This window comes from Triticum aestivum, chromosome 3B (genome assembly GCF_018294505.1).
Source record: "Triticum aestivum cultivar Chinese Spring chromosome 3B, IWGSC CS RefSeq v2.1, whole genome shotgun sequence".
NCBI lineage: Eukaryota > Viridiplantae > Streptophyta > Magnoliopsida > Poales > Poaceae > Triticum > Triticum aestivum.
The window spans coordinates 531,261,582-531,271,257 of NC_057801.1; positions in this window are offsets into that span (position 1 = coordinate 531,261,582).

Genomic DNA, 9,676 nt, shown 5'->3' on the forward strand with positions numbered 1-9,676 from the left:
CTTACTAGAGCGAGCTGCACTCTCGGAGGAGCACCGCTCATTAATGAGCGCGGTGCTCAAGAAGATTTCATCCGCTACAAGTGGTTTGAATGAAGCATTCACAAGCCTGCTTAGAGGCTTCGAGGTATGTAATGGAGAACTCACTATTTCTTTGGTTGTAAGGCACGCGCTAGGTGTGCTCCATATAGATAGCAGCCCCTGAGACTCTGGTTGCCCGCCCTAGGCGGCAAACGGGGGATCATAAACCAATGATAGTGATGTAAACGTGTGCAGGTACCTATGGGTTCGGCTGCCGGCACATCCGTTGAAGTTGCCGAACTATCGAGGCAAATTGGGTCGATGGATGCCGATATTACTCCGATGAATGAGCGGCTGGATACCTCACAAGGTATGTGCCCTGTCTCCCATTGCATAGGAAAACGTTAAGGTGGTATGTATTAATATATTTTGTTTGGACTGCAGATGATGCTGCTGCCGTGGAGGCCTTGAGGGCTGAACTTGCTCTAACCAAGGAACAAGATCGGGTGAGAAATGCGGCTGCCCTAAGGGCGGCCGAGGAATCGAGAACCGAATAGGCTGCTCATCGCCGAAGCGGGGAAAAGATAGCCGAAATGGCTATCGAGTTAAAACATGCTGCTGACTGGTATGAGCTCCTGAAGAAGGAGAGTGAAGATAAATCGGCTGACCTGAGCAAGGTGCTGAATGCCACGAAGGAAATACGAACCGAGCTCAGGGGTGCGCGGGAGGAGCTTTGACAGGCCGGTGAAATTGCGGATGGGGCTACTATTTACTACGGACGGAATTTTTCGATCTGAAGTACGCTCCCCTGGATGGACGCTGGAGTCCGGTGGACGCATATGCGAATTTGTCAAAGAGTACGGCTGATGCTGCCGACTTCTTCAAAGGTCAAGGTGACAAGGAAGTGGAGAAGCTTTTTTGGTCGCAATTCCATGCTCCCCCTCACCCGCTGCCACTGAGTGACAAGATGGATGCTGTAGCAGAGCTTCACAGGCTGTCCGGGCTTGCAATGCGGTCTGTAATAGACCATCTTTGGCCGAAGGAGCCCAAGACGGACAACTACTTTGGTTTAGTGCAGCAGTTCCTTGGGGCCGTACCCCGGATCGATGCCATGAGGAGGTAGGCATGCATAGAGGGTGCGTGGATGGCCCTTGCATGCGTTAAAGCATATTGGACGGATATGGATGCCACTATGATAGTGTCTCAGGATCCGGTAGGGGGTCAACATCCGGCCGGGCACTACTTGGTGCAGGTCACGGAGGGCGCCCGCCTGATAGAGGCGTAGTGCCCAAAGGATCTCCTCTTCGAGTGATGACTCAAATTATTGTAAAAATATTTTGATTAGAAGGTTATATCTAAAATTTGTGTCTGAAAATATGAATGTGTCCCCTTTGCTGCCGTTTATATATATATATATATATGTTTGTGTGTGTGTGTGTGTGTGTGTGTGTGTGTGTAATCCGAAAGATAGTAGTCGCTGGCTTCGGCCCCCATGCATACAATGCGGGGGTGTTTGCAAAAAATATGTGCTTGATCACTCTTTATCCAACGTCTTGGTCCGGCAAGGAGGCGATCGCACGTCGAACTAGGCAACCGGACTATATAGCTGTAACACTTTCGCATAGCCGCGGGATTCTAATATTGGGGCTACTATGTAGCCCCTGATATCATCGCGTGCATCCGAATGCGGGTGCGTATGTACCTGGCCGGGAAATGGCCCTTCGTTAAGGCGGAGGAATCCTAGAGATTCCGGTGAGTCGTCGAGTGGTTGATCAGTCTCTTGCTGTATCATGAGGGTCAGTTTTCGGCTTTCTCTACTGAGGTGCTCATCCGGAATAACCAGGGCATAATCGCAGTAGTTCTCCTTTGGCCACCTTAGCCGATTATAACGGAACGTAAGGCGGAAAACCTAGGAGCCGAGCAATCCCAACATTTGACCAAAGACATGATTCAGAGCTGATGCAAATAAGGCCAAACTCGTGACGCCGAACACTCCCGAAGGTACTCGGACTTTCTAACAGATGATGGGCTCAAGAATGCCCATTCATTATAAACCCTGTATGTCCAGGTGCGTGCATTGATCTGTCGTGGCATAATGCCAAAAAATGGTAGTATCCTCTGTGGGTATGGAACCCGTGGAATGATGAAACAACAAGAGGCAATAGAAAAGGTTTACACACGGGCTTAATCTAAAAAGAAACCTGTTGGACAGGCCCCTACTGCACGTCTGCGCCTTTGTCTCCGTTGCGCCGCATCTTGGAAGGGTATCGCGCGAACATTGTCTGCCGAAAAAGGGGATCTCATAGATGAGTGCAACATAAGTGTGCGATTGATAGTAAAAAATGTAAAATGCTGGCGTGCCAATAAGGTTGAGCCGAGCGTGTGGGGCTTTATTATTAGCCCCTGGTGTCCGCTATAGGATCACATATACAATTGCCCTAGTTTAATGTGGGCTGCCGGACTCGTCTAACCGTGTCCGTGGTCTTTAATGACATGGTATAATTTTGTTTAGAGGCCGCTTATAGTCCGGCAGCTAGGGCCGTCGCGTACTCCTCTGCGCGCGAAAAGTGCTCTGTCGTTCCGCTAACGGAGATGACGCCACGTGGACCGGGCATCTTGAGTGTAAGGTAGCCATAGTGCGGCAATGCGTTGAAGGGGGCGAGGGCTGTTCTTCCAAGCAATGCTTGATAGCTGCTTTGGAAGGGTGCGATGATGAAGACTAGTTCTTCGCTTCCGGAGTTGCCTGGAGAACCGAATGTTACCTCCAGTGTAACGGAGCCCCTGCTGTAGGCTTCAACACCTAGTATCACCCCTTCAAAGGTGGTATGAGTTTTGCTAATTCTGGATGAGTCTATCCCCATCCTGCGGACAGTGTCCTCATATATTAAATTGAGACTGCTACCACCGTCCATGAGGACATGAGTGAGATGGTATCCGTCGATTATTGGGTCAAGTACCAAGGCATTTGATCCTTCGCGCCAAATGCTTGTTCGGCTGTCTAGGTGATCGAAGGTGATCGAACAAGACATCCAATAGTTTGGTGTGGGTACGATGGGCTCTATATCGCGTGCGTCTTTATGGGTGCATGCGTGCCTTCCCAAGGATGTACGAGTCGCGTGGATCATGTTCACTGTTTTAACCTCTGGTGGGAATGTTTTCTGTCCCCCAGTGTTCAGTTGGCGAGGTTCATCCTCGTCTTCACTTGGTGCTTCCCTTCCCTTATGTTCGGCGTTTAGTTTGCCGGCCTGCTTGAAGACCCAGCACTCTCTGTGCGTGTGGTTTGCAGGTTTGGCGGGGGTGCCATGAATTTGGCATAGTCTATCCAGAACTCTGTTCAGACTGGACGGTCCCTCTTTAATGCCTTTAGGTTGCTTATTTTGCTGGTTAGGTCGAGAGCCTCGGAATCCGGCATTAACCATTATGTTGTCCAGGCTCTCTTCCTTGTTTTGGCGTTTGTTTTTATTACGCCGTGGCTTCCCATTGCCATTCCTTACTTCGGATGTGTTGTGGGTGGGTGGTGCCTTTACGGGCGAGCCAGCTATCTTCTCCCGCACAAAAGCGGGTCATAAGGCTTGTTAGGGCTGCCATTGTCCTTGGCTTTTCTTGGCCGAGGTGTCGGGCAAGCCACTCGTCCCGGATGCTGTGCTTGAATGCCGCTAAGGCTTCGGCATCCGGACTGTCAACGATTTGATTTTTCTTAGTGAGGAATCTGTTCCATAGCTTGCGGGAAGACTCTACGGGTTGTTGGATTATGTGACTTAAATCGTCAGCATCTGGAGGCCGGACGTAAGTCCCATGGAAATTGGCCTGAAAGCATCCTCTAGTTCTTCCCAGCTCCCGATTGAATTTTCGGGGAGGCTTTTAAACCAGTGTCGGGCCGGTCCCTTTAGCTTGAGGGGAAGGTATTTGATGGCATGGAGGTCATCTTCACGAGCCATGTGTATGTGGAGGATAAACTCCACAATCCAGACCCCTGGGTCTGTCGTTCCATCATATGCCTCTATGTTTACAGGTTTAAAGCCCTGTGGGAATTCATGGTCCAGTACTTCATCAGTAAAACACAGGGGGTGAGCAGCCCCTCTGTATCTAGACGTGCTGTGGCATGCTGTCGGTTGTTGTTGTGTTTGGTGTTTGTTCCGAACTGGTGTTTGGTTGTCATAATTGTTTTGTCGACCATAGTCCTTCGCCGGGGTGTCTCTTTTAGATCCGTAGATGGACCTAGCTGCGCCAGCTTTCTTCTCCAGGTGCTCACGTAAATCGTGGGCGTCTTTGGCAGTTGATTTGTTGCGATTATCAGGTGGTACTCATGATCTCTTGGTCATGTTGTTCTTCGGTGGGACGGCTTTGTCGTCGAATACCTGAAGTAGCTTGCGTTTTGGGTAGCTCTTTGTATGGCGATCGTCGCCATATCTTTCTTCAATGTCTAGCACCTTGTTCCGTCTGCGATTGAGCGTTTCCTGTGCGGCTTTAAGCCGTTGCTTCTGCTTCTTCAGACTTCTCACTATGGCCATAAGCTTTCTATGGAGGTTCTCTCGTTCCACGCGTTCTTCCGGGGCAATGAATGCATCATCGTCCGGACTGTCTTCTTGTCCTGGGCCGGATTGGTGAACTCGTCCCTCTGGATCGTTCTCTTCGGGCGTATGACCCGGACTGTGTTCGGCATAACCTGGTTCATCCTGCTCCATTGCTGGTTCTGTTTGGTCATTATTGCCATCGGGGTTGACCGGAGTATCCATTCTTCTGGCGCTCTTGCTGATATTGTTACAGTTGCCAGATTTGGAACGGCGTCTATGCCGTTGCTTTGGCTTTTGCCCAGGGGTGTTATCTTCCAGATCGTTGCCGTCGCCTTCCTTGGGCGTATCCACCATGTATATGTCGTGTGGCGGGGTGTGAATCCGGCACCTCATAGATTCTGGGTCTTCTCCTGCATCGTCGTCCATACCGGCGATGCCTTCGGAGTTGGAGTCCAGCACATTGGTTAAATCATCAACCGTGGCTATGAAGTGGGTGGTGGGTGGGCAACGATTATCTTCGTCGCCTGCTTCCCACTCGAGCCAGACATAATTCGGCCCAAGATTCTCTGTCAAAGAGAGAGTTTTGAATGAGTTTAGTATCTCGCCGAAGGGCGAGTGCTGAAAGATGTCCGCCGCGGTGAACTCCATCACTGGAGCCCAACCGAGATCGGCGGCCCCGGGGGCGCACGGACTGGAGCCTACAACCAGACACAAGTCCAGGGGTTGGGGGTCACTGGTTTCCTCAAAAGTGAAGCCTGTGTTCGGCTCCATCACCGGTGAGGGTACGGCCTGTGGGGCGGGGTCCAACCCTCCATCTTTAGGCAACGCAACTTGTCCCGGATTTAGGTCCGGGGCTTCTGCTGAGATTATATCCCAAGCAACGTCTGACAGCAGGTCTAAGCCGTGCTCATCGTGTCTGTTCGGCGCTTCTGGCAGTGGCCCGAATTCGCCGAAGATCAAGTCTCCTCGGGTATCCACCGTGAGGTTCACGTTTCCGAACCCGATCTGAGGGCTAGGGGCATAGTTATCGATCTGCTCCAGGTGGCCAAGCGAATTAGCGCGCCGCATGAAGCCGCCGAACACGAAGATCTGTCCGGGGAGGAAAGTCTCACCTTGGACACCGTCGTTAATGGCGATTGAAGGTGCCATCGAGCCTGACGGCGACGTCACAGAGGAACTCTCAAAGAAAGCACCAATGTTGGTGTCAAAACCGGCGGATCTCGGGTAGGGGGTCCCGATCTGTGCGTCAAGGCTGATGGTAACAAGAAGTAAGGGACACAGGTGTTTACCCAGGTTCGGGCCCTCTCGATGCAGGTAAAACCCTACTGCATGCTTGATTAATATTGATGATATGGGTAATACAAGAGTAGATATACCATGAGATCGTAGAGGCTAAACCCTAAGAGCTAGCCTATGATGGTATGAATGTAATTCTGATCGGCCTTCTAAGGACCAACCTCTCCGGTTTATATAGACAACGGAGAGGGCTAGGGTTTACATGGAGTCGGTTACAAGGAAGTAAATATAATATCCGGATCGCCAAGCTTGCCTTCCACGCCAAGGAAAGTCCCATCCGGACACAGGCCAAAGTCTTGAGTCTTGTATCTTCACGCTTCAATAGTCTGGACGTTGTACATAGTCCGGTTGTCCGGATAGCCCCTAATCCAGGACTCCCTCACCCCTCGGCATGCTACCACTACCCGTCCACCTGTTCCTTCATGCACGACCACTACTGGGCGGGCACGAAGGCCAACTGGATTGTCCTGATCCACCAATCTGGTAGTCCATGGCATCTTGTGGATATCTACGCCCAGTGGGAGATCACCATTCCATCATTGGGTACCGCCGCCATCGAGCCTCACGGCCCACCGGACACTCCTCTCTACTACAAACGAGACACTTTGAGATTTTGGTGTGACCTCCGTTTGCTGAAGGTTGTAATTTACGAAGTGCCCACACCATCAGAAGACTACATGGATTACAAGATCATTGCCTTGTTCAACATTGGATTAGTCTATCTGGAATCCGGTCGCCATACATGGTAATGGCTCATCGTCAATCCTACTGAGCCTCCATTTCTGTCCGATGCTGTAGTGCACGATGGCATCGTGTACGCGGTGGACACACAGATTGGCTGCGTATACTGGTGGAATCTATCCTCGTGTAATTGTTCTATCTCATCTCATCTTTACCTTGTGAATAGGACTGCCTGTTGATTGTTACAAAATTAGAATAGATAGTATGTCTATAACCACATCATTGTTATATGTTCCTCTCATTTCCTAGATTTTTATGACCACACATGTTATTGTTAGATTTGATATGAGAACTATTGGCATCTAATGATTGTTAGAATAGATATTATGAGTATAACATGATGATTGCTATATGTTACTCTCATTTCTAAGATTTTTATAACCACACATGTTATTGTTTAGAGTTGATATGAGAATAGTAGTAAGTGCTATGGTAGAATATGAGTAGGCCCTGTCATAGCTGTTTTCCTCTCATTGTTACATGATGTTTGAACCATGACATATTGCTAGAATATTAAAACCATTGTCTTATTTTTTTAACTTGGGGTATGATTATGACCACGACATTGCAATTCTCTATCTAGGATATGTGTCATTGTTATAATAATCTTAATTCCACACATACTCTGAACCTGATTGTATATTTTTGTCCTTTTGGTATCCAATTTAATTCGTTGCAGCAGACGCAAATGCCAGGACCTGGAATCATACCTTTCAATGGGTGGTGGTTTATCGCTTTTTCAACTGATGGCGGTCATTGGATGCTCATTCGCACGTATCAAATTGACCAAACCATTTCATCAAACCACATGCAGTACATGCCTGGGGCGTTCATGACTGTGATGGCTATGGTTGCTTCATGTTCGAGAAAGATCCCAGCTCTGTTGGGATAGGCGGATTCAACTGGAGGTGGGTTTAGAGCCTCGGAAACCACTCCATGTTCCTCGGGCTCAATTATCCAATCATCCAACCAATCATCGATCATATCACCGGCAATGATTTCCGTGCTATGCAACTTCCATTCTCCAGCTGGGACTGTGTTTACACATCGTACCATGTGTTTCATTAATCACCATATCTAGAGATTCGTCGACACAGCTTGTTGCCAGGTAATCTTTAGTGTGTGAAAGGCATCAAGCTTCCATGCGATGAGTGGCTTTTGCAAACCCGACATGCGGCAATGTGGTTCATGCCAACAGCAAATATACACAACTTGATTTGTACTGACATCTAGACTGAGCCATGTATCCTGCTGCTGTAGCATGACCCTCTTTTGTTGGATATTATATACTGTTGTTAGTTTGTTGGATAGATACGTTTCTTGGATCAAGTGCATCCTAACTCACCTGCGTAGGATGTACTAATAATGATGATGGAGATTGTCGGTGTCGAGACCGGCGGATCTCGGGTAGGGGGTCCCAAACTGTGCGTCTAGGCGGATGGTAACAGGAGACAAGGGACACGATGTTTTTACCCAGGTTCGGGCCCTCTCGACGGAGGTAAAACCCTACTCCTGCTTGATTGATATTGATGATATGGGTAGTACAAGAGTGGATCTACCACGAGATCAAGGAGGCTAAACCCTAGAAGCTAGTCTATGGTATGATTGTTGTTTGTCCTATGGAGTAAAACCCTCCGGTTTATATAGACACCGTAGAGGGCTAGGGTTACACAAAGTCGGTTACAATGGTAGGAGACCTATATATCCGTATCACCAAGCTTGCCTTCCACGCCAAGGAAAGTCCCATCCGGACACGGGACGAAGTCTTCAATCTTGTATCTTCATAGTCTTGGAGTCCGGCCAATGATGATAGTTCGGCTATCCGGACACCCCCTAGTCCAGGACTCCCTTAGTAGCCCCCGAACCAGGCTTCAGTGACGATTAGTCCGGCGTATATATTGTCTTCGGCTTTGAAATGCGGGTTCTCCTCCAAACTCCATGTGCTTGCCGAATAGTGTCCGGCTTCCTTATAAATGTTGCGCTCCTTGGCTTCCACCTCCAATAATGGCCCTCTTCCACGTGTCGTATGAATGCGAAAAGCCAGGGTATTTTTATGTTTTACCCCCTAGCTGCGCGAATAAGCTGCCTATAAGAGGAGCAAGGATCTAGATCCGAATCACACCATCCTCCTTCCGCAAGTACTCATCGGAGCGCCTCTGACAAAAATCCATTCCATCATGGATAGTCGACGCGGCTCCTCCTCTCGCGCTCCCAGCCCTCAGCCAGGAGATTGGAGGAGATGTTCAGTCTGACACAGCGAGCTAGTGACGCTCCAAGCAGAGGGATACCTTCCCCCCGCCTTCATGGTTCCGGTTCGAGCCGGACTGGCCACCTACAAGGGTGGAAAGCAGGCGGAGAGCGTCCCCAATCCCTCCAAAGGAGAGCGGGTATGCTTCGTCCCTTATTTAATAAGGGGGCTCGGATTTCCCATACATCCGTTTCTCCGGGGGCTCCTGGAGTTCTACGTACTCCAGCTTCACCACCTTACACATTCCTCTGTCTTACACATCACGGGCTTTGTAGCCCTTTGCGAGCTGCTCTTGGGCATCGAGGCCCATTTCGCGCTGTGGAAGAGATTGTTCTGCCTCGTACCCCATTCTCACGAGGGGTCGATATATCAAGTGGGCGGAGCCGAAATATGGCGCATCGCCGGGACCGGAAACCTATCCGGAACCCCGAAGAAGGCGTCCGAAGACTGGCCTTTGGAATGGTTTTATATGGAAGAAACCCCACTGCCGGACTGAGTTCGGATCGGCCTCCCGGAGTTCAGCAACGCTCCTCTGAAGAAACGCCTGAGTTGGCGCCCGCGGAGCCCTCAACGGGAGAATGATAGGGGCGTCCAATATCTGATGGGCCGGATAAGGTTACTGGCCCATTCTGGATTGACCATGATTTGAGTCATGGCCACGTGCATCATGCGAGGGGTGCAGCCGCTCCAATATAGGGGCCACCCTATGTGGGATTTCAACAGGGAGGATGACGCCACCCGTCATGGCCGCAAGGGGCCAGGATCGGTTGCCGATCTGGTGAAGATCTTGTCCGGCTTGTACAAGGGGGAGAAAGAGGACTTCCTTCACGCGAGTCCATTGAATGGATTCTCCATGAAT